At 40.8% G+C, this 24,862-nt stretch overlaps 1 protein-coding gene across 4 annotated transcripts in view; it reads left to right on the forward strand.

Annotated features, from left to right (window-relative positions):
• The first annotated feature begins 2,146 nt into the window (after positions 1-2,146).
• LRRC4C (leucine rich repeat containing 4C) overlaps positions 2,147-24,862 on the forward strand; it is a 614,780-nt gene continuing 592,064 nt past the window's right edge. For 2 of the 4 annotated variants that reach the window (XM_081835051.1, XM_081835053.1), the window contains exon 1: positions 2,147-2,921. The gene's annotated coding sequence lies outside the window, so the exon portion shown is untranslated. The remainder of the gene's footprint in view (positions 2,922-24,862) is intronic. The other 2 variants (XM_081835048.1, XM_081835050.1) reach the window with 1 other exon arrangement.

Consider the following 24,862-nt stretch of genomic DNA (forward strand, 5'->3'; position numbering starts at 1 on the left):
GCTTGATGCACAGAACCAGTTGCACTGCCCCAAATCCACCTCTGGGTGAGACAGTGAGGGCTAAGGAGAGGTCTGAGGGCCAGACAGAGAAAATCGCTGTAGACTCCTGGGCCTGGACTTCCTCACTCCTGATCTAAGAACTCGAGCTCTCTCATCCAAGGTACAGTGGTACCATTTAAGCTATGTTGCACAACTGCCTGCCTTCAGAGTCTTGCTGTGTTCCTCCTGAACCAGAACATCTAACACTAGTTTCATTAGACACACCTTACAAAAAAGAGAGTATGGTGTGGCAGTGAGAGTATCAGATTGAAATTCCTATTAGGCCACGACACATACCAGGGGACTTTAGACTAGTTGATATCTCTCAACCTAATCTGTGTCATAGGTTTGTTGGTGATCAAATGGGAGGAACTGAATAGGCCACCTTGAGCTGCCTCTTGGAATGTGGAGAGATAAATATATGACAAAAACAAGTGTCTTCTGGTCAATGTGTTGAACGTGTCACCTTTATTCAGTTAACTAACGTTCAACTTTGGAAGGCCCATAGCTCCATGGTAGAGCCAGGGCCGGATTGAGGTTTGATGGGGCCCTAAGCTACTGAAGGTAATGGGCCCCTTCATATGTCCAGCTGTCCTTTGTCAACAACAAATTGTTGCTGTTTTTTGTGTTGAATATATGCTATGTGGTAATTTATGGACCTAATAGGTATCTAAAGCCAGTTGCACATAACAAAATATGTATTTTATTAAAGTAATTGTTGAACTGAAATACAATTAAGAATAAGTTTATCTTATATTTTGGAAATGTACATCCAGGGTTTTTTCCCCTTTAATTTTTTTGGGGGGGCCCCGAGAGAGTGGGCAGCTTTCTGTAACCTGTGCTCTTAACTTCAATGATTTACAAATAACTTACCTTAGATGTGAATCACTGACCTCTGTTGGGGTATCCTGTCCCACTTTATAGCCTTATAGCTAAACCAGTATGCAGAGACTTCCCTGAAGTATGTGTATGCTTGTTTGTCATAAGTTTCTCCTCTCGTGGCTCTTGACTGAGTCATATCTAGCAGCATCTGCTGGATAGATCTGGGATTGCAGCCAAGAATAATTTACCTGCTCAAACGCCGAGCAAAGCTTGGCACAAGCAGTAGTGGCTTCGATATTCTGAGGGAACAAATTCCGCTGAGTGCAGCTCTACACATGAATTTGTACATGGATGATCAAAGATGAATGCACTGGTGGGGACAGCCACTGCTCAGCCAACTTTTTACTCTCTCCTCATTGCTCCAAGGCATCTCATTAAAGCCAAGGGATTGTATGATGAACTTCACATTCACATTCCTGGTTTTCTTTTATTTTATGGAATTGGGGGACGAAAGAGTAGAAGCAAATATCCCATTGACACTGAGGGAAAACAGCTGAGAATGAAACTGGGCTGTGGAATGGAAGAAACTGCACCAAGTTTTGACTAGTCTTGGTGCAGTTTTTCACTCTTACTCCAACCCCACACCCCCAGACCCCCCCCCAAAGCGCCAGGTGATATTTCTAATTTCTTTCCTAAGGATATAGCCATTTGAAAAGGTAGATAGATAGACAGATAGATGATAGATGGTAGATGATAGCTAGATAGATGATAGATAGATAGATAGATAGATAGATAGATAGATAGATGATAGATAGATAGATAGATGATAGATAGATAGATAGATAGATAGATAGATAGATAGATAGATATAGATATGAGAGAGAGAGAGATGATTTCAAGCACAGCACTGAATGGCCATTTCCACGTAGTGCTTCAGGTGTGGAGCCAGCAGACCTTAAAGATTGCCCCAGACTCTTCAGAGCCTTATTTACTTAATTCGTCTCTCTTTCAGTGAACATTTCTTTCTCTCTTAACTGCCAAGGCATGGCTGTAGGCTTCCAGGGAATTGAGCACTCACTCTCCTTTATATCATCTATCAAATAAGATCCCTGCCTCTGATCTTCCTTAACAGAAGTAATCCAAATAAATTCTTCCTTTGCCAAATGTGGAAGCTTCATGGAGCAAGTGCAAATGAATTCACAGAGTGCTCCCCCCTCCCCTAGAAAACATGCAGGCACAGACCTGCTCTCTTCCTCACACACTTGTGCGCGCACACACACACACACACACACAGAGAGAGAGAGAGAGAGAGAGAGAGAGAGAGAGAGAGGCACACAGACTACGTAGAATGCCTTGAAGAAACTGTAGCTAACCACCTTATTAGTATTCCTCTCTCCACTGTGTTTCACTTGCAGCAAGGGAGGGCTGAGCAAAATGCAGTAGAACAGGGACAGAGACAGAGCTGGCAATCATCTCAATGCAGGCTGCTGGATGTAGGGGGTGGAGGGGGGATGCAGCAAAGCAAGATTAATAACCTTGCCATAATCCCGTGCACCCTGGCAGGAGGTGCCTCTGGTGACCAATCCGTCCCTCTCTTGATTAATTAGACAGTGTGAGTGAGTGGCTGGCAGTCCACCTGGCTTTTTTGAGGGGGTGGGGGGCTGCCTGCATTTGCCGTTCTTTGAAACCTCTACCCATCAGGGAAGGTAACAGTGAGACGTACCATCTGCAGCATACACAGCCGCTATTGGAGGCTTACCACTGACAGTTTTGCTATACAGTTTTGGTGAGCAAGGAGCAAGGTGTATCGTGCAGAGGGGGGATTTCTGTCATTGGGCCACTGATTCCTCCCCCCCCCCATAGTGTTTGAATTCTGGACTTACTTTTGGCAAAGTCTCTTGGACACCTTTTCTCTCCCTCCCCTCCCCAGGGTTGGATGATCAGGAAATGATGGACCATCTGAAAACTAATTTTTGTGCTCCTGTGTGACTTCGGGTACAGCTGGAGGAATTTTAATTGCCCTTGGAGAAGTTTTATTCACAGGGGGAACTACCAGAAAGGTAAGTCGAGAGGTGTTGCCACCTTTTCCTTCCTTCCTTTTCCTTTCTGTTCTATGAGATTTTTTTCCATGGTTGAAAAAGAGATTTGGATATATAGAGACAGTGCCTAATGCCATGCTGGAGTTGCCTCTAGGTTCAAGTGCTTGTCTTTTACAACTCCTTTGCTCTTTCTTTGAGGGGCAGGATAGCACCTTTCAAAGAATCTTGCATACTGCTGATGTACAATGTTTTGAAAATGTATTTTGAAAGCTTGTTTTAGAGGATTTCTGTGGCTTGTGGAAAAAAATAGTGTATAGTATACACTAATAGCCCACCTTCCTATAGCCTACCTCTATTGAGGCATTAACTTGGATTTGAGTCCTTGTGTTCCTTTACCTGGTACTGGGTTGTTGTTTTTTTACCCCTTTCTCCTCTGTGCATTTCTGCCTGCTCAGCTGAAATGATGGATATGTGGGTTCAGAAAGCTGCTCTTGCTACTCTTGGCTAGCATAGATTGATAGCAAAATGGGAATTAGTCAGGGTTTGTGAGCTGCTGCTTCTTATATAAAGTTTCTCTGTGATGTCTGTGTCGCTGGTGGGACTTGGGTACACAGATTTATCTTCATAGGCTGTCTTTCTTTTTCTTGCCAGGTCAGTATGTTAGCCACATCTGATTTTCCTAGCCCCTTTCAATGTTTGTGCAAAGGTGAGATGCATATATATATATATATATCTAAAGCAACACTTGGACCACTGTAGTTTACTGTGACAGATTGTTTCCCTGAGTCTGGTGGTTTAGCTTTCATGTTCATCCTTGCTTCGTGTACAGGTGTTGAAGTGAAGGATCTGAGATTCTCTTAGCCTTTTCCACCTTGCAATTAGTCTTTCAGAGTGAAATGTGATTGCAGTGGAGTGACACGAAAGGACTCCTTCACCGGAGTATTTTGATTGCCACACTGACATCACATTGGTTTTTCAAGAGGCTGCGAGACCTTTTGTAAATACAGGAGTAATGGTTCCCAAGAGGGCTTGCCGGGAATATCTTGCTCCATCTTAGTGCATACATGTGAATTATTGGATGCAGTTTGAGACACTCATTGGATGTGAGATGTATACAGTTAGGAAAAGGCAGAGGTTGCATCATGTCACGAGCGATCTTTTAATGCAAGTCTATATACATATAATGTTTAAATGGTGATATTTGATACTTAACCTATCAATAAAGGCAAAACTACTTGATTGCCTTTTTATTTAATATGTTCAATAAAGAGAGTTTTATTTCCTTAAAGGCTGTGGTACAGTTAAACTGAAAACTTAATAAAAAGGCTCTGTCACAGCACAAATCAAAGTGCCTAGTGATACTGTGTGTGTGTGTGTGTGTGTGTGTGTGTGTGGCTTGCCTGTCACTTTCTGCTTGAAGGTTTAGTGATTGTTTTTGCAGAAAATAGATTGAAGAGGGGGAGGTGTTTAAAGAAGGTAAGGTAAACCCAGATGCATTTTCCTTTTCATCTCCCGAAAGCAATATGCCAGCCTGCCATTCGCATTGCTGCTCTGAAATATGACATTCCAATCACTCTCTAGTTAAGATGACATTTACTTTAGATTTGTTTTGCTTTGGCATTTCTTCTACAAACTGCCTGTCCTTCCATTCAACACAAGGATTGCAAATGCTTCATGACGGTATTCATTTTCTGGGTTTGAAAACATTTTACATACATCTTCGAAACAGTGTCTTTTGAGATACAAAGATCTAAGGTGATGGAGGAAACTGATGTTGCATGGGATACCCTGAGGATATCAAATCTAAAGGTGCAGAGAGGTAACAAGAGACAGTCTTGTGCTTTTACTTACTGAGGTCGAGCTGTCCTCAGCAGGAGTTTGGAAAGACTTTCTACTTGACATGAGGCAATCATTGAGTTGCTAAATAGGTGAATAGATGATGCTGTCATTTGTAGTTGGACCAAATTGCATGAAATTATCATATGAAAGTGAGAAGCATTTCTGTCCTGCAATGCTGTCTGCCCGTTAGTATTTGTTGGGCGCCTCTTAAAAAAACAATTTGTAACACTGCATTATTTCCATTTTCAACCTGGATTTCAAATCAGTGTAAGTTATCTGAAAGTCATACTGGATAGGATTTCAAATCTAGACATTCATAACTCACCGTCAGATAGCAAACATATTAACTTGGAAGTAAGGCTTGCTAAGTTCAATGAGACGTACTCCAGAGTAATGTGCCAATGAGAATGTAGCATTAAAACCCAACAAAACTGTGTTGGTACATTTAAATGTTGATGTCCCCCCCCCACACCTACTCAATTATCCTTTAAAATCCAGCAGAGCTAGACTGTATTGCAGAACTACACCTCAGCCAATAAAAAGGCGGTACTGACATATTCTGTGGCAAACTAGCTGATTTATGAAAATCCAGGAGCATTTTTGGAAGTAAAATAGAAACTTCTATATGGTCTCAGAGAGTGTTTCACTTGGTTTATTATAGGTATGTATTTTCTTTTTCAAGTGTGTATGTTTTTTCCCCATTTCAACAGTGCAGAAGATACCACAGTTCATTCTGTGGGTATATTGCTTCAAGTATTATGTAAAAGTGCACCTTTCTATATTCTGGTACTTGTCAATGTGTTGCTATGGGAAAGTCTCTGAGATGGCACAAACCAAAGTAAAGTGATACTGCAGTGAACAGTCCTCAGCAAAGATGTAGGTGAAATGGAAATCTGAAAACATATTATCCAAACATTTTAAGAAATGTGGTTAACAATTTTTTAAAAGTTTGCTTCTTCCTCCTTGAGTAAGGTATGATCACTCAGTTGTTCCTTTTGCTGCTGAAATCATTTAGCCCTCCAGGCCCTATGACTCTTGCTCCACATCCGAAAACCCTAGGCACTTTACACATGAATTCTTCCTTTCCTCTGAAACATGCTGGGATGACAACTGGCAATGTCATCTTGGAATGCTAAATAGGAAACAAACAAACATTGATCTACCAAAAGCATAAATTGTGTGGGCTGAGGATGATGCGTACAGCCAAGTGGTTAGTTATGTCTTCTTAGTATGGAATAGTATGTCCCATGGAAGTGATGGTGGTGGAATTGATGACAAATTGAACAGCTGTGATAGTTGAAGGAGTTAATAATTTTTATTTTTATTTTTAAAAAAGGAGTTACACCTAAAGTCACTGTGCTCATCTTTTTTTGACAATAAAATTCCCTTGCAGTGAATCAAATTATGCAGATGGTGTGGTTGCCAATGGGGAAAAATGGGTGTTAAAATAAGAACCACTGGGAAATTGTTTTTATTACATATAGAATTATTTAATTCCCCTCATAACTTTCTGCTCATTTCAGAACAGCCAACTTATTCGTGTTTCTTTCCTTCAGCAGATGCCTAGGATAAAGCTTATTAAAGAGCCTGAATGTAATCTTCCCACTCCTTGAAACAGCAGTCTCCATAAGGACACCATCCTGGTGACCTAGGTACCTAGTTTGTTAAACCCCCTTTGAGCTCTCTGAACTTAGAGCACCTTTTTGCTGTTTGTCCTTTATGAAGTGTATGTCCGTTTTACTCCAATTGGCTCCTGAAGAGACTTTTGGACCTATGCATTTACACCTTTTAAAACTTTTTCTGGTCAGTTTTACCAAGAAGCAGTTGCTTCAAGCATCAGATTGCAAAGGGAAAGCATCATTCTGCATTTTGTATTTCTTAAATCAGTGATGCCTTAGATCAGTACAGCTCCAATCATCCCAGACTATAGGTCAGGCTGGGTGAAGGTGAAGCAGTTGAAATCCCACAACATCTGAAGAGCCAAAAGTTAGCCACCCCCATCTGAATTTATTAACTCCCGCCCAAAGCAAAGGGTGTGACCTGGACCTTTCACATCAGGTGTAAAATGCCTAACTCTAGCACTGTTTGTTTGCTCTGCTCTAAAACTGTCTCGTTGACTAGTCCAAGTCATCTTGTCAATGGTAACAATGGTTCTCTATGCTAGGGATGGAAGAATGTAAACCACATGAGATATCTAGCAGTTTATGGTTGCTGGGATTCTTGCAAGGGATGGAAGACAAAGTGGACCGTTGCCTGGTTCAGCAAGACACTTCCTTAAGAAATGTGCACATGAAGATCATGGAGCAGATACCAGATAAGTTTCTTAAAAGTGAAAAGGGTCCCAAGTACACACTGTTGCTTTATAAAATAGAAACAAAACCTTATTTATAATTTGGTGGTAGTTTCACCACTTTCTCATCTACTCATTCTTGGTGTTTTGGGTCATTGCAATATTAGTAGATGGCTTTGGTTGCAAGAATACTTTGAAACTCTAAGCTTCTAAAATGATGTACAGTGAGGAAAATTTATTGAATAGGCTAATAGCTATTCATCAAACAGTATTTCATGAATCTAATGAGTAATGGCAGGGAAGCTGAAACATGGGATGCTCTCATTTGAGTTGTACACATTCAAATTATGGTTATTTTAAAGAAGTAAAAGCAATCATCCTTGCTCTTGCAGAATTGCATTTTAAGAAAATAATAAATAATGATCATTTAAAACTGATAAAGCACCTACAATTTTCTAACCACCGTACATGCATTAAAAATAAGACAGACCTGCCTGAAGACTCACAGTCTAATAGATGAGCTACAAAATGAAAAGGGGATGGGGAGGAAAGAGAAAAGCAAACATTGGAAAAGCTGCTTCTTTTCTGGCTGATAGATGGGGGCAGACTGGTCTTTACTATGCCCTTATGTTCATTCAAACAATGTTGCTTTGCCAGCTTCTTGAAAAGTGTGGCACTACTGTCAAAGCAGAATGTGGGCCCATCCATGACCGATGAATCTGACTGTGATCAGATGTGAGGAACAATGAAGAACCTCTGAGGTGTGGTTTAATTACTTAGAAATTACTTACTTAGGTTCTAGATACAGTATGCACAACAGCATTCTGGGTCACTGAGATTTTCAGAAGCCCTGCTGGTGTTGCCACACTCTCCTGAAATTAAACCCAAGGCCACTCGAAGTAGGGCCTTTATTGTGGTGGCATCTGCCTTGTGAAATTACTTCCCATTTAAACTAAGGCATGCACTTACTAGCACACACCAAAGTATTTTCTGTTTGCTCAAGCATTCCCGGATCATTGCTATTGTTTGATGTGGGTTTTTAGGTGGGTGACCCTGGAGGAATTTATATTACTACTATGTATTGTATCATTTTTATTTGGCTTTTTATTATCATATGGGGTTTGGGACACTCCTTTGAAATTTTCAAATATTAAGTAGTATACAGGTGGCAACCGTTTTGCATGGGGGTTCCATTCCTGGCCCCAGTATGCGTCGGTGGAGTGCATATAAGTGCACCCCACCCCATTCTGCCCTCCCTATTCCACATTCTGGGTCCAAAAGGACCTGCATGTTAACTATAACCTGTCAATTGAACAAGCCTAAAAAGATTCCCACCTGTATCAGTGTGATACATGCCTAAGGCTGTAATCCTAGACTTATTTGCTTACCTGGGAGTAAGCCCTATTAAATCCAACAGTCTTAAATAACAAGGATGAGTTGGTAATATCAGTAGTTCATTTGACCCAAGTGAAAAAATAAATGTGTTCAATCATCTGTTAACAGTGTTTATGTAATTTGTAAATGTGCTGTTGTTGAGGTTGTTTAAACAGAATTCCTTCTTGAACCCAGGATTTTTTTAAAAAAATGCTTTTCCACTGAAACATTTTAGAGAGTTCATTTGCAGAAAATTGGCTATGTGTTTAACTTCTTAGAGTACGGAAGTAGCAACAGCATAACAGTGACCAGAGCAAGCCAGTCTAGGACAGAACTCATGACCGACATTGCTGTACTACATGCAATGATTCTATTCAGAGCAAATGGCATGTGATGTCCAAAGTGTCTATCTCTACACACACATAAAATGCAGTAGTAGAAATTGTAATCCATGCTAGCAGAGGCTGCCTAATCCCTTCCCCATCAATGATTATTTTGCTAACTCCATCTTCTTACAGCAGTTGCTACTTATTTATATCCTAACCTTGGTTTTCTAGGCAAGAGGACCATTCAGTGCAGCCTACAATATCTTAAAATAAAGCAATATAACAAAATGAGAGGCATACTTAAATAAATCATCAAAAACAACAAAAGCAATGTGAAATTGCAGACGCTTCAGAACAAAACAGTCAGGCACAGGAAAATTAACTAAAAATGCAAGTACTAATGTGCTCCTGAGTGCAGAACAGGGGTGGAGATCCTGTGATCCTCCGGATGTTGTTGTACTTCAAGTCCCATAATTCCCAGCCAGCATGGCCTATGGACAGAGATGATGGAAGTTGTAGTTCAACATTATCTGGAAGGCAGCAGCTTCCCCAGCACTGCTGCAGAATGGTGTGCACTTGCTACACATTAGTTATTGATTTGCAGAACATGAATATTTATCCCCATCATGGAATTATTTTGGGAGCACCATCAAATAAGTTGAGTGTAGGTTAAAGCCTTCTGGATAAATCTGCTATGTCCAGCTACAAAACAGACCTGCTGGCCTTAGCCTTTGATCACAATAGGTATACATTCTATTTAGAATTAAACCTTCCTTTGAACAAAATTCACCAAGGATGCAATGCTATGCTGTATGGAAGTAAGCATCACTGAGGTTCATAGGAATTGCTTGAAGACACATACCTAAAATCAGGCTGCATACTCCTTGCCTCTTAATCTCTCCAGACCTCTGTATTTTGGAAAGACTTCTTCATTATTATGCAGTCAGCCAGAGGATGAAACTAAACACTATAAAGTCTACTTAAGTCAGAAGCTGAAGGTAGCCCAGGAAAAGTTTTCTGTATTATTAAGCTGTGTTAGAAGAAGCTCAGTATGAGGATAAACTGTACTAAATACAGACTTTGGAAACCAGATGGTGAATACTGTGTGTTCTTTGCCTCTTGTGCCAGCTTTTTGGAAGAGACTATTTTTGTGATGCTTGAATTTCAAGGCTACTTTGCAGGAATCTTTAACCATAATTGCCTCTTTTGTACCAGTGTTCTTCTTTCTTTCTTTTTATACCGAGGAGACACAAGGTCTCTTTCACATATTACATTAACATGTATATTGGTGGCCGGTGATGGTGGACGGCAGACTCTGGAAAGTTCAGCGTAACTTTGAAGGCCCTGCACACATAAGCTCCATGAATGGAAGGCCCCCTCTGCTCACAGAGCAAAAATGTAGTATCCACACCATACAATCTGGGCATGTATAGGCTGAGTCAATGTGGTCTGGAATGCCAGAAAAGGCAGGCACTCAGTGATGCATACCAACCCTACATATGCAAAGGTCAATCCATTACATTTTCATTTATATTCTGACATTTATATTCCATTTTTTTCCATCATGGAACCCAAGTTATACATCTAGTTCCCAAGGAGTCATCTATCCAGGTACTAATTAGATCCAGACTTGCTTAGATTCAGCACAGCAGTAGCTTCATGTATATCTAGGCCATGTCTTAGGATGGTGCCTGTATTTTTGGTAAGGTGATGTGAAGTACGACAACAAGCAAATCTATGGAAATACTAAAAGCCCAAATACCAATAGTAGGAAGTCAGCCATGACATCTTCACAGCTGTTCCTGGTCCCGCAATTGTCAGTCATATGGTTGGAGAGAAGGGCAACACCTACTGAAGTCCCTAAGTTGGATATAATGCAGAAGTCCATCAAAGAACCTTACAACCAACCCAGTACAGAGGTGTGCCTGCTTTTATTTCCTCCTTTGCCACTGACATCTATTGGATAACCTTGTGACCCTTATTCTGTAGGAGGTTAGTCCTCAGAAACCATAAAAGTACTCACAAAACCAGGATTCCCTGGCAATCAGCTTTATAGAATAAGCAGCTTTTCCCAGTCCTGAGAACAGTGACAGAGGAGAATGGTAACTACCCATCCCCTCCCTTGCTCATAAGAAGTTGGCATTTGCAAGTTGATTTTAAGAGACTTAAAAGTCTCCTTCACAGAAGGGACATTTTATCACATGTGGTGGGAATGTAAGAAAGTGAAATGCTTTTGGGAAATGATTTATAATGAGATGAAAAAAATGTTGAGATACACCTTTGTAAAGAAACCAGAAGCATTTTTACTTGGTATAGTAGGGAATGATGTTGGAAAGAAAGATGTGAAGTTATTTAGATATGCAGTAACAGCAGCCAGAATTTTGTTGGCCCAAAGGTGGAAACAGGAAGAAATGCCAACGAGGGAAGAATGGAGAATGAAATTGATGGAGTACGCAGAAATGGATAAATTAACTGGGAAAATTCGAAACCAACACGATCAGAGATTCACCGAGGACTGGAATAAATTTACAGAGTATATGAAAACTGTGTGTGATCAGGAAATAACGCTTGTTGGATTTCAAGAAGCTTTGTGAAAAAATAAACTGAAATGTCGCTTAAAAGAGATGATAAAATAGGGAATGTCAAAGTGCAACATAAATGTATGAAATGTGAGAAGTTGTGATAAATATGAAAATTGTCAGATAGGCTGATGGAAGTCAAAAAGAATGTATAAGTTAAATTGGATGTTAAATTATAAATGAATTGGTTTATTGGAAATTTGAATAAAAATTAATTTAAAAAAAAGTCTCCTTCACTTTGTAAAAAATACAAATTATTTTCTGCTTTTGGTTGGTTCTGAAGATGTTGTAAAGTTCCAATGCACAACCCCTATTAAGGTTAATGAGACTTCTACCGCTATTTGTGAATTGTAAGGCAACCCAGTAGAATAGGGTTGTTGTTGTTGTTGTTACCACCACATGAATACAAAGCAGTGCTGTGTTGCATTTGCCCTCTAGTTACTCCTGTTAAGTTTGTGACTAGGCCAGTGATGGGGGGACGGGACTGGTTGCTGGATCAACTCCCATTTCCCCTTATCATTGCCCATGCTGGCTGGAGGTGATTGTCACATGTTCCCCATTATTGTTTTAGCCCTGTGCACTTTGTGAATGAATGAATGAAATGTCACTCACAGGCTAAAGCCACATAAAAAGCATTGTGCCTCTTTTAACAAACTCTGAAACCACTTATTCTCAACCAGCAAAATATCTGCTGTTATGACAGGTGTGTGTGGTTATGCATGGAGGGAAGGCTTGTATTTACAAGGAACATTGATAATGCTCTGTGCATGGGCACACATTTGTGTTACTGAAGCCATGCACACATAGCCATATCCTGGGTTCCTTGGCAGTGAAGATGGGGTCATGATTTGGAGGTTGTTGATCTGTTCTTATCCTCAAAATTCCAGTGCACTTGAATATGATGTTTGAATTCTTCTCCATCTCTGCGAATGTCTAACTTTCACTTATGTGGGTTGAAGTATAGGGAATAACTTGAGGAAAGAACCTACTTCCTAGTAATGGTAACTTAGCCATTGAGAACTAGACCTTCAATTGTGCTTCTTATGTTGGAAATATGTAACATCTTCCGGTATGTGAGTCACATTGAACTCAGTGAGGCTTACTTTTGAGTAGATGTGCATTTTGATGCCTAAAGCAGAACAGCAAAAAAGTCAAGGTGCATTGTAACCCATGTTTAGTTCTGTCTGTGTATTCCTCAGGAACAAAATGGAATGCAAAATCCTCTTTGGCAATGCCTTATTAGATCTCACCCCTTCATTCATCCACATTAGTCAAAGAGTGAAGAAGCGCCTTCTGTTTTCTCTGTTGGCTTTCCTCATACTTTGTTGGGGATTGAGCTCTCAGCTGAAATAGTGCTATGTATGGCGAAGACTTTCTCATCAAGGAAACGTTGATGATCTTAACATGTTACTGGCAATATAGTAGCTGCATTTCCCCACCTGTCTGCCAGTGTAGTCTCCTCTATTCACAAAAGAGCCTCTGAGAAAACTGGCAGTGTTCAGCAGTACATTAATATGCAGCTCATGCAGCCTGTCATTGACATTGTGCTGGGGAGAGCATCTTTCTTCCAAGTGAAGCACTAAAAGTCCTGGATCGTCTAACCTGAATCCTGAAGACAAATCCTCTTCACTTATTGCATACCTGCAGTTATTCAGGATGGTGCCAAAGTAGAGTATCTAAGTGCATTGATGACTAATACTGCATGCTTCCCAGACACACTGAGAGTGTGAGATTCTGGTGTGTGTGTGTGTGTGTGTGTGTGTGTGTGTGTAGAAGATCTCTTATGCCGGAGAATTTAACTATTAAATAGATTGCTTGATCTGAAGTTTGCCTTTTAGACGATTTAATTAAAACACAGAGGAGCCGTATGTTTCACTGCACAGTATTTATTGCAAAGTAAATGCAAATATCTTCCGATCAATACAAATAACTCACTACTGCTCTCTCTTTTTTGCCCCACATTCAAGGTTTTACTTATTGTTTCCCTTCAATGCACATAGTTTTTTAGAAACGGAAAAGGTAAGGACCCCTGGACAGTTAAATCCATTCAAAGGTGACTATGGGGTGCGACACGCATCTTGCTTTCAAGCCGAGGGAGCCGGCATTTGTCCACAGACAGATTTCCGGGTCATGTGGCCAGCATGACTAAACTGCTTCTGGTGCAACAAAACACTGTGATGGAAGCCAGAGCACACGGAAACACCGTTTACCTTCCCGCTGCACTGGCATGCTTTCAAACTGCTAGGTTGGCAGAAGCTGGGACAGAGCAATGGAAGCTCACCCTGCCACGTGGATTCAAACCGCTGACCTTCTGATCAACAAGCCCGAGAGTCTCAGTGGTTTAGACCACAATGCCACCCATGTCCCTGGGTGTAACATTATATTCCAAACCGCTACATAGAGGTGGATAGAATAAGTGGAGCCAGGCAGTCACATTGAGAACAATTCTCAATCTGTTGGAATCCTGTCACTTTAATAAGATGGAATAAGGAAGATATGTGATGATTCAATACAACAAAAAATTAACCATTTGGAAAACTCACAGTTGCTGCTTTTGACCCTAGTAACAGCTTCACCAGGTGTGATAATTTCTATCTTTGAATGATTACCAGAAAACAGTGTGTCTCTCATGTGTTGGTCCAGAGGGAATTTTCCAGACAATAATGTGATAGTCCTGAAGTGACAGCTTTAACTATCTAACTCTATGAGAACAAATAGATCTTTAGTTATTATGTGGCTCTGAATGCATTCCTTAAACTCCCCCCCCCCACCATTCAGCAGACTTAAACTGAGTCAGATCCTTGGTTGACTTATCTAAGTATTCAGGTGGGTAGCAGTGTTCGTCCGACGCAGTCGAAATATATAAAAATAAAATTTAAAAAATTGTTCAGTAGCACCTTAGAGACCAACTAAGTGTGTGCATCCACATTTCTTCAGATACACTGAAACAGAAGTCACCAGACCTTTATATATAGTGGGAGGGTGGGGTGGGGTTTTCCTCAGGAGGGTAGTAGGAGATGGGTGATGGACAGGTTTACCATAGCCATTGAGTCAATCACCCATCTCCTACTACCCTTATGGTGACTTCTGTTTCAGTGTATCTGAAGAAGTGTGCATGCACACAAAAGGAGCAGAGGATACAGGTGAGAAATTGACACCTGGGGGCATCATAGTAAGTAGTGTGAGATATCCTCAACACTGGACTCACAGATACAAAATCTTTGCTGAGGTAGAATGTTGTTTGAACCTCCCATCCAAATAGGCAGAGGGCATACCCGGAAACCCTAAAGCTGTGAATGAAGATTTCTGTTTTAAGGAGCTGCAGTAAGGCTTGTAAAGTATTGCTCCAAACCAAATGTCGTTTTATATAATGGGTACTAGGTAGAGTGTGACATTTGTGTGATTGAATAGATGTCCCACTGTTTGGAATAAAGATGGATTTAAAAAAACTACACCCATGTAAATCTGATGGAAGAGAAGGTATATGGAACTTCCATATTAATCCCATAAGTCTACAGAGTACAGTGGTACCTCTGCTTACAGACATGATCCATTCCGTGGTGGCATTCACACCCTGAAAAGTCCATAAGTAGAGCGCCACTTCTGCGGGTGCGCATGACATGATAGAGCGCTCCTGCGCATGTGTGAACCATGCAGATCTCTCCTGTGCATGCGCAAAGCCGGAAGTAAACACTTCCAGGTTTGCCATGTTCATAACCTGAAAAAATGCAACGTGAAGCAAATGCAACTTGAGGTATGACAATACTTCTACCTGAATTTACACAAGAGCTTTCAGCTGAAGTTCACAGTTCTAGGAAGAATGGGGGGGGGGGTTAAGATGGTAATTTCAGTCAATACAGTGCATGTGCAACATGAATGAAGGTTGCTATGGAAAGTAATCCTGTTTCTAAAAGAGACACAGGTGAGCCATTTTGTCCTGGCACCAACAGCACTTTTATCAAGCTATGAGTACCACCAGCACCTTGTATTTTACAAAAAGAAAGCACTGTCTGGGACATTGAACTCAATGGACCTTGCTCTGAGTTGGTATGCCTGCCTAGGATTGCTATATTTGTTTATATGTTTGTTTCTTTAGACATTTATATTCCATTCTTTTAATCCCTATGCACAATTGCATCCGACAGTTGAAAATCAAAATCACTTAAATAAAAATGCACTAAAAATACAATACTAAAAATACATTAAAATCACAAATGGTAATCACATCAAGATCATATAGGTTTGTCTATGTAACAATGTAACGGAGGGAAAACAAAGCACATTAAGACACAAGGAGGCAGAGCAAAATATGGTTGTATAAATGAATAGAAGAGCCTTTACATGGGTATTGTTCCAATTTGTTAAGGGGATGCTTTTGAACAGTGATGAAAGGTTTGCAGAATACATTATTTGTTTGGACCAAGAGAGGAGGCATACATCTTTAAAATAAATCAATTTAAAATGGGAAGCTGTTTTAGCTCAGCCTTAGCATTGATTTCTTAAGTTTACAAACAGCATTTTGGGCAAAATCTCATAGACATTTGCACAGCACATAAGATAATTCCTACGTGCATGAGTTCCCAAGTGCATGCTCTTCACTTGATGACCGTCTCATCAAATGATGCCTTGAATCTGACAAGGCTACTGAATCAGCACAGTTTGAGCCTTCCAACTGAGCACTGAAACACAACATTAAAACACTGCATTAAAAACAGTTCTGAACAACTTCCAATTACAGAAATAAGGTCACACACTTCTGTTTGTTGTGGGCTTCTTTGGCTCCTGGGAAAAACCCAATCACTGATCAAAGCACCAAGTAATGTGATTGTGAGGAGGAGGGGAGACAGGCTGGTGTCTGGGTTGCACATGAATGATGTTGCTTTACCATAGCTCTGAGATTCCATAGGGCAGAATCAGCACTCTGGAGCAAGATGTAGAGGGAAATGTGCTTTGGCGTGGACCTGTTGCAGCATGGGGGATGAAATGGCAATTAAACAAAAGAGAAGAGATGGAGAGTATAGGGCAGCAGGCAAATGGACCATCCCCTCTGCCTAGCCCTAAGATACACATTGTACGGGGCTCCAGAACTCACAACCCTGAGCTCAAAGGAGGCTGTACTGAAAGACAAACATAACCTATTTTATGTTCAAAAGCAGTGGGACAGGCCTGGTTTAAAACCAAATGATCACCTGTAGGCCGCAGCTCAGTGTCAGCATTATATGCAGAAGGTCCCTGGTTCAATCCCTGTTATCTGAAGATAGGGTTAGGGATGTTTCCTGTCTGTAACCCTGGAGAACTGCTTGCCAATCAGTGTAGACAATGCATAGTTTAATTTCTTTGAGATTTCATCTATGCCACATTGGCAGCGAGAAATTTAATTGCAAAAGGTTGGAAAGGAGAAGCTATCCCTTCCAAATTAGACTGGCAAAACAAATTGCGAGAATATGCAGAACTAGCCAGAATATCAGCAAGGTTCCAAGATGGTACCAATGAAAAATTCAACAGAGAGTGGGATGTATACAGAGTTTATTCAAAAGAACATTGCAAAAATATAAATCCGTTGGCAGGTTTGGAATGACTTTCTGCATGTAATAGTAGGAGAATCTTGTAAAATTAATGTAATTGAAACAACCTAGAGGAGACAAAGTTTAGTGTGCAGATAAAGAATATAATCTGGGAACCAAAATGGGGGGACCGGAGGTCATGTTGAATCCAACTACAAAATGTTATATACAACAAGCACCAACTATGGAATAAATGTATGTCTGTTTATTTTCATTTTCATTTTCATTTTCTGTTTATTACTTATGTTACACAGTTTTTAAAACCAATAAAGCATTTGCCATATTCTTTGGCAAATACTCGTAGCTGAGTAAGATTGTCTTCCATAAACACGGTTTTAACAATGAGTCTGTAAGTGACTGTGGTGGCCAGTTCTGGATCCACACATCCTTCCATAGTGGGGACATCCGGGTGAGAGTTGATCACGATGTGGATTTGCCAAGCGTGCCTTCTTCTTAGCATGTTTCTCCCTTGTGTCCTGAGTTTGAGTGTCTTCAAAGCCCATGAGACCTTCAGTAAAGGCTGTTCTCCAATTAGAGCACTCACAGGCAAGTGTTTCCCCAAAAATGTGTTTATACTACATTTTTTAAAAGTTGCCTTGAGACAGTCTTTAAACCTCTTTTGTTGACCATCAGCATTACGCTTTCCATTTTTAAGTTCAGAGTAGAGTAGCTGCTTTGGAAGATGATCATCAGGCATCCACACAACTTGACCAGTCTAACGAAGTTGATGTTGAAGGATCATTGCTTCAACACTGGTGATCTTTGCTTCTTCCAGTACACTGGTATTAGTTCCGCCTGTCTTCCCAAGTGATGTGTAAACGTTTCGGAGACACCAGTGAAAATCTTTCGAGGAGTTGGAGATGGAATTTATAAGTGGTCCATGTTTCACAAGCATACAGTAAGGTTGGTAGTACAATAACTTTGTAAACAAAATGTAGGCCCTTGTCGAAAGATAACTGCCCAGGTAGGAGAAGTAATCAACATTTTCCAATGTTACACCATGTTCATATATATAAAAAGACAATGCAGAGTTAGGTGGACCGACCTGATTCTGTAGAAGGCAACTTCCTATGTCTCTAGGTGGGGGTGCTTTGTTGCTATTTGGTGGAAGCAAGGGATAGACCTTAGACCAGCTTTCACAAAACTGGTTCCCTGCAATTATTTAGACTACAACTCCAAGCTGCCACTGCCAGCATGGCCGGTGGGACTTGCAAGGCCAAAACAGCAGGCAGGTATCTGCCCCAAATTGTCATTTTTGGAGGGTAACATATAGGAGTGTGCATGGGGGTTGGATAGCAAGGATCCTTAGAAGTTAACCAGTGTTCCTAAAATAAAAGGGAGGACCCCTTTTAAATTTGAGGCATGGGTGCTGGTATGGCAGAAAGTTTGCCATTCCAATCCAAATGAGCACCAGTAACTGTGGTATAGCTGTGGTACAGCCTGGTGCTGGTTTTTGAACTAACCAGTGAGCAGAAAGAAACAGCTTAGCTTTTAGCACATCTCTATCCATCTCCCCTGCCTCCGCCTGCAATATGGGAGAAAGGAACATCTAAAAGGTGCAAAGGAGAAAGATGATTAAAGGACTGCAGCAATATATAAGAACTTGCTACTGTTCCTTTTTACTTCTTAAAGATCCAAGTGATTGCATGAGCTTTCAGTGTCCAATTATGTTGAAACTTGACTTTATTGTCACTATTTCAGCAAAGCTGCATGGCTTTGTAACAATTTTATTAGAAAAAGAAAACAGAAACCCACTTTATTTTTATCCCTCCATTCTGTTCTGTGTTTAAATGGCATATAATTGCATTTAATAATCCTTATGTTTTCATGTGAGCCACCTTGAGGGCATTTTTGAAGACCAAGGGTGGGCTGGAAATTGACAAAACATATAATGACAATTTAAACCAGGATATTTCACTGGATACTTTATTACAAAAATGTGCATATGTCTGATACAACCACCTCAAATTCTAAGGGTGCTTTTTTAGGGCTGGGAGAATCGGAATGTCTGGAATCCTAAGGTAATGGTAGTGGGAATTCCAATGCCTTTTACCATCTTATCCAGAACCTTGCTCAACTTGGCAGGCCTATTTTTTTTTTTTAAAGCACTTTTGGTCTGTTTCTCCTCCCATTGAAAAATAAAGGGAAGGAAAGTGGTGAGAGAGCTTTAAATATTCTCAGAAGCACATCTGAACCTTTCCCAAGCATGGCAGGGGTGTCATTGGACCAGGAGAACTTTGGATTAAACCAAAGTTTGATTAATGACAAATTAAAAACCTTACTTGATAACATCAACAGCCTGCTGGATCAGGCCAATGAACCACCTTACCCAGCATCCTCATCTCATGGTGGCTAGCCAAATGCCTGTGGGAAGCCCAAAAACCAACACTGAGCACAGAGTGCAACAGCACTGTTTCGATCAGTGGTTCCAACCAAGTGGCATTCAGAGGCATAATGCCTCCAGCAGTGGAAGTAGAACATACCATTGCGGCTAGTAGCTATCAATATCCTCCATGGCTTTGCCTAATCTTCCTTGAAAGCCAGCAAAGCTTATTGGCATCAATGGCGTAGCCTCTCTGCTGCCTCCCCCTCAGCTGTGGGATGGCTGAGGGAGAGGCGGTGGGCAGACGTAAGCCCCACACTGCTGTTTCAGGTAGAGCGGAGCCTGCAGGCACCCAAGCCACCATGTCACTCCCAGGAGAAATGCATAGCTCAGGCACACTGCAGGCCCCACGGTAAGTGCCGGCCCCCACGGTGTGGTACCCAGTTCCAGCCACATTTCGTTACGTTTGTTGACTGAACTAAAAAGTTTCGTGAGCCCATTTTTTTAATTAAAAAAGCACACTCATATTTTTGTCATTTTGTCACCCCCCTCGGTGATGACACCTGGGGTGCACCGCACCCCCCACCCCCTTTCTCCACCACTGGTTGACACCACTTTTTCTTGTCCATAACTAGGTACTATGTAACTTCCTTTCACCTGTCCTGAATCTTCCAAGCTCTAGTCATAACCACAGAAAAAGAAATTCACTAATACAATTTTTTAAAGAAAATTTCAAGTAAAATATTTCTTATTTCATTTCATTAAATTAACACACTACTTGATTGTAACAAACAAACAAAACCTCAAAGATTTACAGAAAGATAAAATAATTAAAAAAATCAAAATTACAACCGTGCTTCCAAACATACAGATGTTACAATTTCTAAATATTTGGGTAGGCTTGTCCAAACAAGAATGTAAATATGCCTTTACATTAAAATATATGCCAAATAATGATAAGCAAAAGGTAAAAAAGAAAAGAAAATTAAAATAGAAAAGATTGAAGGAACTAATATAGCAAAATCTTCCCGTTAAATCTTTAAATTAAAGCATCTGATTAAATCTTTGCCATTTGCCATGTTAACCCCAAGCAGGAGTTACATGAGTTCTAAATGCAACTCAAGCCAGTAGTGTGGCTGCTACTTTTCGGATCAGATGAAGTTTCTCAGTCATCTTCAAGGGCAGCCCCACATAGAGCACGTTGCAATAATCCAATCTGGAAGACGTCCTGGAGTGACTGAGAGGAAAGTGAAGATGATAATAATCCAGTGGAAGACTGTGGTTTATTGAGGATAAAACAGTAAAATCACAAAGTGAATTGCAAATAGTAGTAGTAATGAATGGATGGCAGTAGAAAATGCATGTGCTTAGTACAATCTGAATCACTGACATGACTCAATAGAGCTGGCAACTGTGCCCCCTGCACAAGCAGATCTCCTAGGCCTTCAGATAGTTACCTCAAATGCAGAAGTGTTGCAGGGGATGCTAAATTATTCACTGTTACTTCATCTTTATGCCAGGGAAACACCATGTGCCATGTTTCTCCCTTTCAGGCAGATGTACAAGGCACAGGGACACTGCCAGAAAATTGACCCTGATGGCATTTAGCAACTCTCACTTTTTCTGTGATCATCATGTCAGCCAAGAAGAGCATTCTCTTCTCGGTTTTTCTTCTGTAGGAGAGGAATGGAGTGGAACATTCCAAACCAGTAACAGCACCAGCCCGTAGAAATTCCAAGGTCTGACAAGTAAAAAAGATTAATTCAATGTGCAAAAGCACTCAAGGCATTATAATGAATTTTGAAATATCATTAAAGTCATTTGTAACAATAAAAGAGAAGAAAACAAATGAGTCATAAGGAGTATGGCTTTTAGAAGGTTGGGAAAGTCTATGGTTTCTTTGAAAGATTATTCTTCATTCTGTTTTAAAAGGAGTGAGAAGCACATTCTTGACCAGTTCAAGTTCTTAAGTGTTCATGGTGGAATACATTAAGAAGGAAGGAAGAACGGTGAAAAACCCAGAGGTGGTGGTGGGTTTTTCAGTTATGCCTTTCTTTAAAATAATCCATTATCCAGCAATACAGTTAACCAAATTGGTTTGATATAGCTTTCAAGGATAAGTATCAGGATACAAAGTGATATATTTTACTATATTTGATGTTCTAATGCAGAAGACTGAAGTCTCTCCATCTTGAGGTACACCTGTTTTGGAAGATGTACCACATAGTAAACTAAATAGAAATGACATCACTTTCCAAGTGAAAACTGCACACAACTTCTGATGGGAGTCCAAATTTACGACTGTTAATATGCACTTCCACCCTGAAGGGTGCCGTTAAGAACTTCCACCCTGGCTGCTTACAGCGTAACTAAACCTTCACAATTTATGCCTAGAAAACACCTGGTCTCCCACTCTCTCCGTCTTAACTGTGCTTGTGTCATTTCAGGAATCATAAAAGAGAATATAATCTAGAAAATTCATATGTCTCAACTTTTCTTGCAGTTATCATTTATAGTGGTTTAACCAGTATAGTGGTGTAACTACTTTGAGGTTTTCTGCAATCAAGCATTATATAAATTTTATGACATAAATAAATATGGCAGCAGTCATTAGCTGCATACAAAATTTCACCACAATAACCAGCTTTGCAATGGCTTGGGTAGATGTGTAGTTCCTCTTCTAATCTTATATACTCCCACAAAATGAGAAATCTGGAAAACTAGGCTTTAAATACCCTGCCCTCCAACAAGGCTGTAAAAGGGTAATCCTTGTGCACATGTTCATCACACCAGAATTTCCTGGCTAGAGGAGCATGGGGACAAGGGTTTATAAGAGTTGATACTACAGCCATATAACTTTTTTCCAGTTCAGGCACATCCCACCATTAATGTCTCGCCAATTCAAAGTTCACACTTTCTTTTGTTTTCTTTTCTATCTCGTGAGTAACCCTGATCTGCTATTTTTTCTCTATGTTGTGAATTGTACGTGACGTGTTGCTTTTCTAAGGTTTCTTCCCTGTCTGTGCACATCACAAGACATTATAAAGTTGGGATTACTAGTGCAACGGTAGCTCTTGAAGCACCAGCATCATGTCTCTTGCCTAATTTATACTTTCAAGCAGCACACATGCAGCAAGAGGCCCTTGGAGGGGTAGAGGGTGGGGACAAAGAAGGAGGAGGTCACAGGCCACCGAGTGGCATTTCTAAGCAGCATGCCTGATGTGCTGTGCTCCATCGTGACCGCTAGGTGTTGCTCTAGATCTGCATTACATTGTGACTTGAAGCACGTCACCACAGCACAAGCAAATCGTGACTCTTAAAGGATGGTTCCTCCCAAATCAAAGTGCCTCACTTCATTAAATCAGATTTCTTCTGAGCAAACATAAGGCAGTTGTTCTAACAACTGATTACTTAATTAGCCGCATGTGCTAATGGGATTTAATTGGCTTGGAGTCGAGAACATCAATCCAATAAACATCAGGGAAACTTTGTCTGTTACTTCAGAGGTGCTTTTCACTTTAATCTCTTGATGCTTGAAATACCTGGAAGTGTTATCTTCAACTGAAGAACATAATGTGAAATGTTTAAGAATGCTGGCAAAGGGGCCCAGGTACATCTTGTTTTGCTTGGTTGTGTGCTTTGTCTCACTCTGTTCCGTTCCTAGAAGGACCCCAACAGTTCTGAGGTGGAACACTCAATAGCAGGGGTCAGCAAAGTTTTTGTGGCTTGGGTGAGTTCACGGTCCCGCAGCCGCCGCGGTGGGCTGGCGTGCATGCTCACGCGCATGTGCAAATGCTATTCCCAGTGCTCCTCCTGGTGCAGAGGAGGCATGTGCAGCTTCCTATTGGCTGCAGGAGCTTCCTGCAGCCAATGGGAAGCCGGGCAGTGTCACAGAAGGTGGTCCCCACTCTGCTCCATGCCGGTTTAGTGCGGTGCACGGGAGCCAACTGAGCGGGGGTCCATGGGCTGGTTAAATGGCCCATGACTTGTGGCCGATGGGCCTTAGGTTGCCAATCCCTGCTCAATAGTCAGATTAGTCCCTGTTTGATCAGAATCTTAAACCTTAATTAAACATGTGATGAGGAGTCTACCCAGACCGCATCTCCTTCTCCCTGTCCCCTCAGCACTCGACTACCACCCCTTTTGACAGCCCCAGATAGCTCCAGGTGGATAGACCAAACCTGGGGCAATTTGGAGCTGCCTCAACCTGCTTCAGCCAAGTCACCGATCTACCTGATTCAGCCTGATTAGGTTTGGGATCCAGGATTCAGTCAGAGCTGGTGCACAGGCCTAACATTAGCAGCTAAGCACTACAATTATAGATAAGTACTTTGAGCAGAGAACATGTAATGGCATATGAATATATGTTTGAATCAGGTTTAAGAGGGAGAACTTTTGTAAGGCAAATGGAACACAATTTTTTTTATCATCCCAAGCCTCCCCATTTATTGCAGATCACAAGCAATTCATGCTCAATTTTTGTGCTTGCTTGAATTTATTTTTTTAAAAAACCCTGCTAATTTTCACCCTTTAAAAAACCCCAAACCCTTTCCCTGTATTTTGCAAGGGAAAAGAGGCATTTTATTTTTCTTGTCACTCGAGAAATCTCACTCGACATTTAGTATGGGACATTTGTTAGAATGTCAGGTTGATAAGAGCTATTATTACCCTGAACAGGTTGAAAAGGACAGTTGTCTTGCTATATTTTCCATAATGTACTTTCAGGCTGACAGCTCTGCAACAAGAAAATGGTGTTTTTTTTAATCAGACAGACTTTAATTCAATTAATTAGACAATATTTCTCTCTACTCCTTTTCTCTTCCTTTATTTCTGCAACATATTTCATGAGTATCAAGGTCCTCAGTAAACTGCAGCACAATACTATAAATGCAAATGAGCCCTAGCTAAGAAATGTTTTAAAAAATAAAGGGGATTTTAAAAATCCAAAAATGGAAAAGGATGACTATGCGCAAATGGTTAGGTACCACTTTGACTTCAGCTGCCTACTATGCTTTTTGTTTGTGTGTTTATCTGGTTGTCTGTTTGTGTAATATATATACTGTTCTGATATGTGAATAACTTGAAATATAATATTTGTTTTGCTTCAGTGTCACAGAGGTGGTAAACATGTATCTTTAGCTCACAGTTAGGAGATTGTGTTATAAATTGCAGCTCCATATGGATAACCTCACCGGCTGAGGTAAGATGGCTGTTGACCAGCACAAGAGCATTTTGGGTGGCACCTTCAACACTTCAGAACAGCCTTCTCAGGGATCCTTGCCTGGTGTCCATCTTGACGCCAGGTAAACATCATCTTATAATCCAATACAAGTTACTAATGAGTCATACTATTGGTTATTTTCTTTGTTTTCATTTGCTGCTTGGTTGTTTTTTATATTGATATTGAGTATTGTTGTTAGTCATCATCATGGTAAGCCCCTGCTGGGCCCACACCCTGAACAAGAACCTGCTCTCTAAGTCAAAGAGATCCAAACTTTGTGGCACTGGAGGCAGAGTTGCAGGGGTGGAAGCCAGCCCAAGTACCTAGGCCTGATCCAGAGTCTCAGCCTATTATATCATGGGCTCTTCAGCCAAGGACTCCTGAATCAGGACATCCAGAGTCTGTATCTGTGGAGGCACCCAGTCCCTCCATGCCAGGGACCTGCA

Source organism: Podarcis erhardii (genome assembly GCF_964252035.2).
Source record: "Podarcis erhardii genome assembly, chromosome: 1".
Classification (NCBI taxonomy): Eukaryota; Metazoa; Chordata; class Lepidosauria; order Squamata; family Lacertidae; genus Podarcis; species Podarcis erhardii.